Here is a 12,155-nt window from a genome sequence, read left to right on the forward strand (position 1 = left end):
ATGGATTCTCTTAACTAGCTGCACTGCTTGCTCTGTTTTCTGATTCCTTGTGCAGCGTAATGAGTAACTTGATATCGGCCTCATATTTTATGGGCACATAATTCATCTCAATTCCAGATGCAGGAGACTTATTCCTGCTTGACTTCCCAGTGTCCTCTCCACAGTCTCAATTAGATGATTATTTAACAGCCAGTTGAATTCCCAGACCAAGCCATCAAGGCCTAGATCTTTAATTGCCCAAACTGTTTGTTCTAACATGTGGCTTTCAAACATCCTGCTGGGTCAAGTTTAATTGAAAAAAGGTGGCTTTCCTATCCTGAGAAGATTTAGGACATAGAATATAAGCAGTAGCTCAGTGATATAACAAAATATTTCTAATATATTTTTACCTAACATAGGTATTTATTAAGTCTCATGTGTGTCTGTAAACTCTGTGAAACTAGATTCTCCCTATTATTAAAAATATTGGGAGTTTAGTTTCCCTCAATGCCAAAATCTTTTTTTAATCCTAACTTAATTTGATCACGAGACAAAGTAGGTAAATGGCACACGAAAAGATTGATGCTTTGTGGTAGAAAACTGTAAGTTCAGCTTGCTGTTGCAGCCAATAATGTTTAATTCCTTCATTCAGTATCCAATTATCCTGAAGATGAAGGATGGGATGGCATAACTGGCACAGAGCATCATGGGAGATTATTATTTTTATGGTAGGAAGGCTAAATATTTAACAGCCTGTTAGTTCTTTGGGAAGTGATAATATCTATCCAGGATATGGTACATCAATGAAAATGTTACATAGTTAGAAGGCTATAATAGGCTTCCTTGTGAAAATGCTGGAAAACTCCCAAAAAAATTATGGGGAAAGAAAAAAACAAAGGAGGGATTTAAATAATGCCAATCAGTTATTCTCTTACAGGGAAGAAAAGCCAAATAAGAAATGAAACCATTTCAAAATCATTTGAATTTAAGCCTCAGAAAACATAAGGTAGGAGTTTAAACCGAGTGCCGACCAGACTTCCTTTGCAAATCTGCGCAACTGGGCTGTCTTTCCCTTCATTTCTCAGCTTCTGCAGGAGAAAGATTCGACTTTGTTTCCTTAGGGGTCCTTGAAGTGATTAATTACCTAATGGTTTCTAAAGACCTTTGAAAACCAAAGGGCTGAGAGTTAACATATTACGGTGTTTACCTCCTTGATCCTTGCATTTCTGTTCCTCTCTGTAATTCAGTTTCCATTCTCACATATATATATATACAATTTTCCTTCAGATGTGTTTTGCTGAGGAAAGGGCTGAGGGGGTTGGTGACCAGCACTTTGGATGAGACAACTGGTTTCAGGTTTATTTTCTAAAACGTGGCACTACTCTCTTTCCATTTCTTTTCACGGTTCTCGTCTTCTCCTTTCTATTTCTCTCTTTCATTGTTCCCGTCTCCTTCCTTCTTTATGACGTCTGTCATACACATATAAAATGTAAAATTTCCAGTGCGTGGCACAGATGTCGTAAAGAATCATCCTGAACTGAATGGGCTTCAGATGTGTTTTTAACAGAAATAAAATGCTGCGCGTCGGAGGAGCTGCAGATGTGCCTCTCCACAACCGCACTTGCCTCTCTCATTTGTGAGTTAGCCACCATCTTCAAGATGTGCGTGTCCTCCTAGTCAGGTTTTAACATCAAAGTAGTATTTTGGGGGGGTTCAATGTACATAAATGGCACGGTAGAGTACGAACTATCTCCCACTTAATTTTTTATAACTCAACAATAATATGTGTTAAGTTTTAGCCAACCTGACACAGGTGGACCTAATTCATTTAATTTAACTGATGTGTAATGTTGCATTAGATGCACAGTAATTGGTTTATCTTTTTTTTTTTTTCCACATTGGTGGGCATTTATGTTCTTTTCAAAAATTTCTATTAAAAATTATAATGAACACCTGTGTACCTATTTTCTTGTGAACAGGTTTTCTAGACTGTATTCTTGCAGGGAAACTTTTGAGTCATGAGTAAACATATTGACTAACCTCAGTATTTTGAAATTGATTTCTAGGTTGTTCATAATGCCACCAATACATTGTGAGGCCCATTATTTGTAGCATATCCTCTCTAAATCTTGAAATTGTTAGTCTCCTTAATCATTGTTCATACTACAGATATTATGCAATATCTTGTTTTATGTATATTGTTGAGGTATTATTTGCATATAGTAAAATTCACCCTTCTGAGTATCCAGTTTTATGGATTTTGAAAATGCATACAGTTGTGTAACCACAACCACAGACAAGATATAGAACATTTCATCACCCTGGAAAGTTCCCTTGTGCCTCTTTGTAGCCAAATCCTCTGTGCCCCCATGCCCTGGCAACCATCGATCAGTTTTATCTTATCACATTTTACAGGCATTTAAAAATTAGTGAATACATAGTTGTGCATATTTACATATGTGCAGTTTTCTTTTTCCTTGTGAGTTTTCTGTTCATGTCATATATCAGCTTGGAATCCATTTGAGTATATAAATTACTGAAATGCTTATGTCATCACCTAAATAAAAAGTTATTCCGTTGTGTGGGCTCAGGAGCCCATGACTAGTAGTGGGTCAAAGATATTAGCAAGAATCCATGTTGTTTCAATCTTTTTTAAAATCCACGATCCTTGAGCAAATACTGCTTCATGGATGCAAGGTGGCCGACACACACCCAGGCAAATGTCTGCACTCAAGGCAGAAAGAAAGGGCATGGGAGTGCCATGGGCATCCATCTCTTTCAGCAAGAAAGCCATTTTCAAAAGGCATCAGCAGGCACCCCCTGGAGTCCTCTTGGTCAGGATTGGTTGTGTGTGTTTTGGGGCAGGAACATATTCTGGGAATTTGCTTGGAAATGCATGGAGTTTACAGATTAATGTTCCAAAATAAATATGGTATAAAGTTGCATGCATTGGGCCTTTTTATGTATTTTGATCAAATTTTATATTTTTTCATGTGTAAAAATGTGCAAAATTCATGCACATTTTATTCGATTTGTTCCTATTTATAGTTACTTAACTCTCCGATTGATTATACTGATTTTCTAACGAATCTCCTGAATTTTTAATTTAGACGACTATTTGATCTATGAATAGTGACAATTTGGGCTTTTATTTTGCAATTCTTGTCATTTTCTTCCCTCTCGCCCACTCCGCCTCCTTCCCTCTCTCCTTCCCTTTCTGCCATTCTTCTTTCTTTCCTACTGTTTGCTGCTTTTTGCGTATTTCTTTTAACATTTCCAATCTATAGATGCATCTGTTCTTAGTATTCTTTTTAAAAGTGTTTTAAGACGCGTTTCTCTCATGAATTAATAAACTCATAAACATATATTTATTTTCATATTTGTATGAGTCCTGATTTTACTTTTTAAAGTATTATCATTTAACTATTTTCGCTCTTAAAATTTGTTTGGTAAGTTTTTGAATCTGACTGTTTTTCCTACATATTGTTCTAGGCTTATTTCTCATTTTGCTTTCCGGAGTTCTTATTGTAATAAAAACAATGCAGGTGGCCTTCACTTTCCTACGCTTGGCAGCGCCGTTCCTTTTGCTTGTCGCTCCCGTACTTTATTCCTGGGAAATATGGTTCCTCATGCGGTCTGGGACCTTTAAAGTGCTAGTGCCTTTAGCGCAGTTCACTTTGATGGTGGAATCTCTCTCTGCCACTGGCTGTAGAGGGGGGATCTGTGTGTGCGTGCGTGTGTGTGTGTGTGTGTACTTTAATTATTTTATTTTATTTTTACTCCAGCTTGGGTAGTTTTACTGGTTGTGCATGAGTTGCAGAGCTGAAGCTCTCACTTGGTTTTCCTACGTTTGAATATTTGAATATTTTATTGTTTCTCTGGCATATCAACCAGGGTTCATTGTAAGGAACAGGGAAGGGTTTGATAGACTGAGGATGGAAGAACTGAAGAAGCGAGTTCTAGAAAAGAGCCTAGACTAAGGGGCTCCGGGGCACAGATGGCCCCTTAGAGGTGTCCCAGGTTGTAGAGAAATGTCCAGGCCCTCGAGCCACAGGCTGCTTTAGTCGCTGGCTGGGGCTACTCCTAGGCCGTGAAGCTGAGGGGACCTGACAGATTTAACACCTGAAGGCTCTAGCTAATGACACTCCTCAGAGCTGGGCGGTTTCCTGAAGAAAGAGCTTGGCAGCGCCCCCCTTTGTCCCTCAGGGATCACTCATTCTGGCCCCGGGTTTGGGTAAAAACCCTCGCTCCCGCTCTCAGGGCTTAGCTGTGCTCTGGGGCCCGAGGCATTGCCGCGGCCTCGGCTCCTATTTCCTTCCCTGGTCCCCTCTTCAACCCGGGCACGGAAAATGGTCTTTAATTTCTTTCAAGCTTGGCTACGTTACCCAGAAGTTCCAAGTGTTAGCAGTAGGGGGGCAGCTGTTTCTCTCCATCTCAGTCTGTCTTTCTGCCCGACTCAATTTATTTGCCTCCAAGACACCACTTCCTAGGGGCTCACTAGAGTCGGCCAGGGCTTTGGACACAATGATTGTGTTACTGAGACAGTAAGTAGAAAAGATCCTCTAGTGGCCCCAAATTTACCCAGGAACTGTCCGAATTGCTGTGACAAATGGTTAACTAGTGCCCTGTTTCTAGCTGAGTCAACTGACAAATACCTAATTTATGTTAATAGTGTTTATGATCATTATGGTAGGAGTTGGAGGCAGATAGAAAATGGAAAAGTAATTGCTCCTGTATTCAAGAGACCCTTAGCTGGACGTGCTAATACACAAGGAGGAGTTGAAAAACACTTCGCATGAAAATATGGCCTGAACCCTTTCTGCCCGAAGTGTAGACTGTGGGCTGCCAGCATGGATGGCCCCACGAGCACCTAAGAATGCAGATTCTCAGGCCACACGCCAACCTACTGAATCATAATCTGCGCTCTAGCAAGATCCCCAGTGATTCATATGCACTTAAGTTTCGGAAAACACCAACTTACACAAAAATGCCACAGTTGGTGGACTTTGGAGAAAACAGCTGAAATGAACGAAGGGAAAGGCCCTTAAATGGTTGCATGAGATCTCACCTTAAGGAAGGAGAATAAATAGAGTTCTGAGGAAGAGACCAGTTTTGTGGAACAAAATGTGATAATACAATTTTAAAATCCGTCAGAGAAATCTCCAATGTCAATCTGAGAATCCACTGTGTTATTTCCCTCGGTAAGGTGTTATGGCACATCTACTCAAAGATAATTTGACTTGATATTAACATTTATATTGTATGTCTTCTACGCTGCAGGAATTTTCACAAAACACGTGAAGATCTTTTGATAGTTTATTAACTAGAAATAGAATGGTCTGAGTTTATAATGAATTTCACTATATAGTAAATTTTGCTGTGCTTTATGGCCAAAATATATAGGTTTATTTTTTTCTAAAGTGTGGCCTTAATAAATTTTATTGCATGCATTCCTCTAGATTACGGGGAGGCTGACATTTTTATAAAATGGGTTTTCCCACAGTATTTTGTAAGTGCCTTTTCCCTGCATTTCTCCCTTTTCTGCAAAGTGGAAACTAACTTTGCAAAGCAGATCCACATGCTCAGAAACGGGGGGCTTTTGTTATAAATTAAAATGTTCTCTGCTTTGATTTCTGCTCACATTATTAAGACAGGTAAATTATATTTTCATGAAATGTTTCCATTAAAAAAAACCACACCTCTGATGATGTATTATAATGTAATTTCACAGGGTCTCACTGCAGCTGCCATCTTTTTCTTTCTAATTCCAGATCAGAGGAAGGAGACAAGCAAACCTTGAGCTGACACCACTGATTCAAACTCTCAGTGTTATGGGCAGAAGGAAAACACCGCTAGATGTGACATTGAGGGTAAGTTTTTAAAATCGTCCCTAGGGATTTTTACTCGTATAATTTGAGTTCGAAGACATCATAGCGGTACCTGTGAGGGCGATATGAAGAATCTCACAGTTACAAAGAATGTGCTTTACATTTAATATGTAGGAAAAAGAACAACTGGCTAAATTCCAGTTTGTTTATTTAAGTGGTTCTTGCCTCCTTTTTTTGATGCCCTATGTTTCCTAATTTCAAGTTCAGATATTCAGTAATGTTGAAAAAAGACAAGCAGTAGATTATCCAAGTTAGTGAGTAAATAAGTTTTATTTTAACAACTTCATTGAGATATAGTTCATATACCATAAGATCATCCATTTAAAAGATTTAACGCAGTGATCTTTAGTACATTTAGCATATTAGTCATGCAACCATTACCACAGTTAATTTTAGAACCCTTTAATCACCCCAAAGGGGCCTGGTACCCTTTAGCAGTCACTCTTACTCTGTCTCACCTCAGCCCTGGCTGATACTACTCTGCTTTCTGTCTCTATAGATTTGCCTGTTCTGGACGTTTTCTATAAATAGAAAAACATAGCGTGATCTTTTCTGACTGACTTCTTTCATTTAGCATGTTTTCAGGGTTTGTCTATGTGGTTGCTTGTATCAGAACTTATTCACACAAAAAATGTGACTTGTCTTTCTTCATCTAGGTCAAATGATAGATTTGAGAAAGTCTTGTTTCAAGTGTTTAGTTTATACGAGGGTCTCTCTCCTCCATGTGTGTATGTGTGCGTGTGCATGTGTGTGTGTGTGTTTCTATGTATGTCTGCATACACTATCATTAGGAATTACCTTTTTACTGTTTATTGAGTTTATTGAATTTTAAGGAACACTGCTTTTTACTCCAGGAATCTACTGTTGCTCTACTCTAGTAGGTTCCATGATGAACCAGTTGATGCCTTGAAAACTGATGTTCATGTCTGAGGGCTTGGAGTTATCTGGCTTCGTCCACTTATCATCAGTAGAACTGGGGGCAATCGCTAGATCTGCAGGCTGATCCATGCAGCTCCAGTCACTTATGGGAAAGAACTGATATTTATATGCATGAGCTAAGTACATTGTATTGGTTCTTGGCAGTTCCTTCCTCTCGGTTTTCCTGGCTGTTTGCATCACCTGCCTTAGCTATCTGTTGATAAATATACACAATGGCTTAGTCTTAGAACAACATTAGAAAAGAACTTTCCTGCAAACTAGGAAGAGCAAGGAAAAACTAATTAAGAGAAAGTTAAACAACTGCGGACTTAGGAACAGGAGTCAGCTACTCCAGGGTAGCTACCATGTTGGCTTTAAAAGTGTTTTTGGCTACTTAAATGTTATAGAAAAAAAATAGTTTTAGATATCAGGTATTTTAAGGAAGCAGTGGTTTCACCTGAATTTCAGTTAGGGACATTTAGCTGTTTCTCATTTTTATCATAAGAATTGAGGCTCAACTTTTGTTAATTGACCAAAGATGTTTGGATTTCCAAATAACTGTATACATGAATTTAGCAAAACAGGGTTTTTCATGTCTGCTACTGAACTGCACAAATATATGAACTTTATCATATAAGAGGCACATAAAGGGAAGGAAGACTGACCAGAATGTGATGGGTCTAAAAGTATTCTTCTTTTAAAGCCACACAATGTATAACATACAACATGCGGCTCTACAAGTCCTCTGCATTTCCTTACATATATTGATTTAAACTTGTTTTTGTTTAGAAGGATTCTCGCGTCTTCACCATACGCACTTGCCTCGTCCCCTTCATTAAGCTGGAAACTGCTCCAGGAAACTTGGTCGTCTCCGTGCTTGGGAGAGCCAGCAGGTTGCTGAGTCATAGACCGCGTCTGTGTTTCATGATGCCTGCAACTCAGGGCACACATGGCTGTTGCTATTTTTAGCTAGCAGTTGGGATTCCAGGGGTTATTATCCTAGGTGTGACCTCATCCTATCCACCCTATCTCCAAGTCCCACATCTCTTGCTCTCGAGCAGGAAGAGCAGTGGGCGATCCTGCACTGCGCAGCTGAGTTGTTCACCTCAGGCGGAGAAGGGGACCGCAGAAGAGCTTCTGCGCAGCTCTGTTGAGGGCAAAGGGGTTTTAGACTGATGGAAACAGGAGGAAAGAACTGGTGTCAGTCTGAGAGCAAAGGTCTAGCTTCTTGTTCCAGTCTAAACATAGGATCCCTGCCAAATCTTTAGGGGCATGCAACGTGCGGATGGGCCTTCACACAAAATCCAATCATGATGGAGATGGGCTGTGTCTATTTACTACTTTCCCCAGCCCTCCCGCTTTGTTAAGGCAGTGTAAGTATGACTCTTATCAAACAAATGTCTTTGCAAAGCATGGGGCAGAAGTAAATAAAGTGAAGATGGGGAGATTTCTTTCTTTTTTTAAAAAAATATGTGTTTATTGATTTCAGGGAGAGGAAGGAAGAGGGAGAGAGAGAGACAGAAACATCAATGATGAGAGTCATTGATCGGCTGCCTCCTGCACGCCCCCCACTGGGGATGGAGCCCGCAACCCAGGCATGTGCCCTGACTGAACTGTGACCTCCTGGTTCATAGGTTGATACTCAACTACTGAGCCACACCAGCTGGGTGGGAAGATTTCTTAAGGATGATACAGAGCCAACGAAAGCTACACTATTTGAAAAACTTAAACTCTTCCATCTTTGTTAATGTGAAGTGCAGCTTATTTTCAGTTTTAATTTGTGTTTTTGTTCTTGGGAATTTTTACCCTCCATTGGCCAAATCCCCATTTATTTGCTTGCTCTCGTCTTTCCTAGAACATCCATATTTTATAGCAAGTAAAATGCCTGGTTAACCAAACCTACTAACCCAAGAGGAAGAGTTCCAGCAGGGAGCTTTTCTAGAATGGGTCAGAAACAGACAAAATGAGCAAAGACGCAGACTAGCTGAGCAACTTTTTGGCTACTACTATTGGGAGCAACACTCGCAACTAATTTACAGCTTTGCAAAGTTTGGGTTTTAAAGCAATCCTTGTCTCCTCTTTCATTAGTAAGGTAGTAGGGTTAGCAACCCGGTAACTCTTCAGGATACACGTGTCAGTCCCAGAGGCAAGACTCTATGTGCTGAAAGCATCTGCCAGTATAACATAAAAAGTATAATTGCTAACATTTTAAATTGCTTCTCTTTAATTTGTTATAGCTATTAACGATAGCATTCTAAAAAGAAATGTTTTGGGGCTGAGACTGTGATAATGGGCTATTTCTCAAGTTAAAACCAAGGCAGCATTTTTGGAGTGGGGTGAACTGAGATAGCCTAAGATAAATTAAAGATGCAATTTCATAGTCAATTCAGTTTCAAAGTTTTTTTTAATCGCCTTTATTATTTTTTATTGTGGTAAAACATACATACCGTAAAATTTCCCATCTTAATCATTTTTCAGTGTAGTGTTCAGGGTATTAAGGGCCTTCACACTGTTGTGCTACTGTGACCGCCATCCATCTCCGAAGCTCTTTCATCTTGCAAAACGGAAACTCTGTCCCCATTAAACAGCAGCTCCCCATTCCTCCCTACCCCCACTTCCTGGCAACCACCATTCTACTTTCTACTCTATGAATTTGACTACTCTAGGTACCTCCTATATGTGGAATCGTACAGTATATTTGTCCTTTAGCGACTGGCTTATTTCACTGAGCGTGAGGTCCTCATGGTTCATCCACGTTACAGCATGCATCGGAATATCTTTCCCTTTTAAAGGCTGAGTAATATTCCACTGCTATATATGCCATGTTTTGTTTGTCCATTCATCTCTCTATGGACACTGGGTAGCTGTCACCTTTTGGCTGTTGTGAGTAACAACATGTCAACTTCATTTTGAAAGAAAAAGGTCCATGTACCCGAAGAGTTATTGTTTTATTACAGTGTTTCATGATAGATTTGAAAATAGCAAAACCCATTGAAAAAACTGAGATCTAAATGCTTGTGTTGAAATTATAGGCATTATTTATTTACTTTTGACCATACAATATTCCTGGAAAACTTTATGTCATCAGTCTTTCAAGCTCAGTATTTCTGAATCTACCGACTGGGTCACTGTTTCTGGATCCATTCACTGTGCCTGTTTACAAGGGAAAGGTGACTGTGTTATCTTCCACCACGGAGTACACATTCCTCGTTCACCTGTGATATTTATGGAGAGGACTCTGTTCCAGGGATGTGGGGTTTTATGAGGTTCCCCTCGGTGGGATGCCTTTTAATTGCTTGAGTTATATTGGTCCTTGAGGTAAGACCCGTTTCTCAAGTGCCCAACCAAAGGCCCTGATCAGCCCTCCTCAAAGCCACAGTGAAACCGGCATGCTTAAGTGGGGAAGGAATGCTAACATCCCAGATCTGAGAGAGGTAATTTGGTCCAAAATGCACTCCAGTGATGTTTATGTTTCAGATAAAGTGCTTACAACACTGTTGCTGCCCTTTTGACCCCCATTTCCTTGGCCGCTGCTTCGAGGAGAAAGTGATACTTACGTTCAAATCTTTACTTTTATTAGCTCCCGGAGTGAACCGGGATTCCAGTCCGGTCTTATCTCTGGTGTAAACATCCTGTTACCATTCAGGTTTTGGAGATACGGTGGGGAAAATGATTAAACACTTTCCGTGGAGGGAACAGATGGAAGCTCATTAGAATTTGTTTTCTTTTTTTTCTTTCCTTCCCTTTTCTTTCTCCCTTCCTCCCCTCCCTCCACCTTCATCTCCCTCCCTCAAGCTTTCTCCCCAACTCTCCCCTTTGCCTCCTCCCTCCCTCCCTCCACTCCTCCCACCGCCTTTCTCTCCTCTGCGCTTCCATCTCCCTTTCCTCCCGCCTCCCTCCCTCCTTCTTTCTTTCCTTCCTTTCAAACTCATGAGCATCTATGCTTCAAGCTCAAGGCCAAACATCTTTACAGTCTGGGTTCTACAGGGGGCCACTGGCAGTGAGATGAGAGCAAGGGGAAGGGAGCGGGGCCTGGACTTACAGCCCTGAGCGTTGGGGTCACTCTCAGGCTGGACCCTCCTAGGTGAACCGCACCTCTGTTTGAACCATAGGGTTGGAAAATGACCCTTTAATCTTTTCCAAAACACTCCAGAGAAGAGGCACTTTCCAGTTCTCTTAAAAGCAAAACCTGCACGAGCCTTTTGAGATGTATGACTCCAGATACTAGGATCACACTTCCTGTGGTTGGCTCAATTCCCCCAACTCTTCATCACCTCGAATATAACAAGTGAGACGGTGCGAACAGAGAGGGAGGAAAGATCCAGATCACCCAGCTGATGGAGCCTCCGAGCATATAATGAGAAATCACAGGTGAAAACCGAGGCCAAAAGACAGTTGAAGCTTAATATCTTGGAGAAGGCTTATTCGGGTCAAATGAACAGTGAACCATTTTATTTATTGAGGATACTAAAATGGTTTAGACAAGTAAATTAAACAGCTCAATAAAGCAGAATTCTGGACATAAGCAAATTTCCGTTCTACAATAGAACTTAACTGTTTGCTTGACAGAAATCAGTGAGCTAATAAATGTGAAAGCATGGAATGAGCTGAAGTGAAACGCTATAGAAATAATTGTCAGCACCGAGCACTCAGCTGGTGCTTTTCACATGAGAAGCGTGAGATGGAGATCAAGCAGCCTCCCTGCAAGTGGGGATCCTAACAAAACCCTGTCAGCCCAGAGTGCTGCCTAAATCCAGTGATAGCAAATCATACCCAAATACAAAGGGCCTCACATAATGGAGACTGCCTGGATCGTCCTGTGTCTTTCTGGGGGATCTTTTATTTTTTATTAAATAATATTCAATATTTGCTTGAGCAGAGGGAGAGTCATATGCTCAGCTTCTGATAGCTGGGCAGTCTCTGGTACAACCAGAACTCTCCTATTTTTTCTAATTGTGAATATTTCTAGTGTTAACATCTGTTCATCATCTTAGCATATTTAAATTGTTATTGTTTATATCTAATAAAAAGTGTCTTGGCAGAGAAAAAAACACAATAAAATGAAATTAAAAATGTAAATGGGACATCAAAACTACAACTAAACTACAGAACAGCCATCATTCAGACCACCTGAAATCTGGCTGAATGGAAGTCCTACAACTAGGGAATTACAGAAGAGGCCACACTGAGACTGGTAGGAGGGGTGGAGACGCAGAACAGCCTGGTCCCACACCCATGTGTGGCAGTAAAAATTAGGAGGGATATCTCAGCTGCAGAGGTTCCCCCATGAGGAGAAAGGGGGTTGCAGCCCCACACCAGACTCCCCAGCCCAGGGTTCCAGTGCCAAGAAGAGAAGTCCCATATCTTCTG

The 12,155-nt window shown here is 40.6% G+C and overlaps 1 long non-coding RNA gene across 1 annotated transcript in view; it reads left to right on the forward strand.

The window, feature by feature from the left end:
* Positions 1–12,155, forward strand: part of LOC308563309 — a 300,114-nt gene that overhangs the window by 86,114 nt on the left and 201,845 nt on the right. The window contains exon 2 of the long non-coding RNA XR_013999773.1: positions 5,751–5,849. This is a non-coding gene — a long non-coding RNA (uncharacterized lncRNA). The remainder of the gene's footprint in view (positions 1–5,750; positions 5,850–12,155) is intronic.

This window comes from Miniopterus schreibersii, assembly GCF_964146895.1.
Source record: "Miniopterus schreibersii genome assembly, chromosome: 10".
NCBI lineage: Eukaryota > Metazoa > Chordata > Mammalia > Chiroptera > Miniopteridae > Miniopterus > Miniopterus schreibersii.